Genomic DNA, 2,262 nt, shown 5'->3' with positions numbered 1-2,262 from the left:
ACTAAAAATGGATCACAGACTTAAATATATAAAGAAAAATTTATAAAACTTTTAGAAGAATGCATGGAAGAAAATCTTCAGAACCGAACATTGTGCAGAGTCCTCAGACTTGGCACCAAAAGCATAATCCATAAAAGGAAATTTTTATTATTGGACCTCATAGAAATCATAAAAAGTTGCTTTCTGAAAGACCCTGTTAAGATTATGAAAACAAGATCAACCAAAGGACTTGTATGCATGCATATAAGCATAACCAATGAACATAAGACACTGGGGGATAGGTGAGGCTAGGGGACTGTCTAGGGCGGGGGGGGGAAATGGACACATATGTAATACCCTTTGTAATAAAAAATTAAAAAATAATAATAAAATAAAATAAATAAAAATTTAAAAAAAGATTATGAAAACACAAGCTACAGACTGGAAGAAACTGTTTACAAATTACTGTTACAAGAAAGGAATCATATGAGAATATATACAGAATTCTGAAAACTCAACAGTAAAAGAACAAAAAATCCAAATAGAAAATGGGCAAAAGGGGAGACATCTCATTTAAGAGGATAGACATATGGCAAATAAGCACATGAAAAGATATTCAACATCATTAGCTATTAGAAAATGCTAATTAAAACCACAATGAGATACACCTATCAGAATGACTGAAATTTAATTTTTTTTCTTTTTTTTCTTCTTTCAAAAATATATTTTATTGATTTTTTTACAGAGAGGAAGGGAGAGGAATAGAGTTAGAAACATCGATGAGAGAGAAACATCGGTCAGCTGCCTCCTGCACACCCACCACTGGGGATGTGCCCGCAACCAAGGTACATGCCCTTGACCGGAATCGAACCCGGGACCCTTCAGTCCGCAGGCCGACGCTCTATCCACTGAGCCAAACCGGTGCTGGCAGAATGACTGAAATTTTAAAATAACACCACCAAACGCTTGCAGGGATACAGAGAAACTGGATCGCTCATAAATTACTGGTGGGAATGTAAAATGGTGCAACCATTCTGGAAGTCAGTTAGTTTCTTAGAAAACTAAACATGCAACTTATCATATCATAATTATGCTCTTGAGTGTTTATCTCAGAAGAATGAGAAACTATCTGCACTAAAAAACCTACACATTAATGTTCATAGCAATTTTATTCATAACAGTTAAAAGCTGCAAGCAATCCAAATGTCCCTCGATAAGTAAACAAACTGCTACATTCATACCATGAAATAATATCCAGCAATAAAAATGAACGAACTGTAGATACACACAACCTGGCTAGATCTCAAAGGAATTATGCTGTGTGAAAAAAGCTAATCCTAAAAAAGTTACACATTGTATGTATGATTCCATTTGTATAACATTATTGAAATAGAGAAGAAGTTAGCATTTATCTGGGGTAAGGATAGTGGAGGAAGGCTGGAGTGACTATAAACGAAAAGAGTGAGTGAGCTTTATGGTGATGGAACTATGCTGTGTATTGATTGTGACGGTGGGAACATGAATCTGCATAGGTAATAAAATTGCAAAGAATCTCTCTTTCTCTCTCATTTCTCTCTCCTTTCATTCACACTACACGCACACACACGAACACATGACTGCATGTAAAACTAGTGCAATCTAAATAAGCTCTGTGCATCATGCCAATGTCAACTCCCTGGTATTGATCTTGTATTATAATATTCAAGATGTTACCACCAGGCAAATTTGGGTAAAGGGTACATCAGACTTCCCTGTTCATTTTTTGTAGTTTCCTATGAATCTATAATTGTTTCAAAACAAAAGGTTTTAAAAGAAGTAAACATGGGCAGTAAAATATTAGATATATTGCATAGCAGTATTTTCAATAGTACATCTCCTAGGCCTAGGGCAAGGGAAACAAAGGGAAAAATAGCAAATGGAACTACATCAAAATAAAAAGCTCTGCACAGGGAGAAACTAAGATGGCGGCATAGATAAACACCAGGAAATTGCTGCCTCCCACAACAATTGAAAAATACAACAAAAACACAAAATGGACATCATCCAGAACTACAGGAAGGCTGGCTGAGTGTAAATTCTACAACTAGAAGGAAAGAAAAGCACACTGAGAGCCAGAGGAGCTGCAGAAGTAAAGTACAGAGGTACAGGGGGACTGCACGCAGAAAGGGTCTGGCACCTGAGGACGCGGCTGTCTTTTTGAATCCGGAGGGAGGCACAAGCTCCCGACGGCTCTGAACTCAGGTTCCGGGAAGTCTCTGGGGACCCAGAACTCATGCGGGGCGA

Source organism: Myotis davidii, unplaced genomic scaffold, assembly GCF_000327345.1.
Source record: "Myotis davidii unplaced genomic scaffold, ASM32734v1 scaffold740, whole genome shotgun sequence".
Lineage (NCBI taxonomy): Eukaryota > Metazoa > Chordata > Mammalia > Chiroptera > Vespertilionidae > Myotis > Myotis davidii.
Note: the sequence above shows the minus strand (reverse complement) of the source record.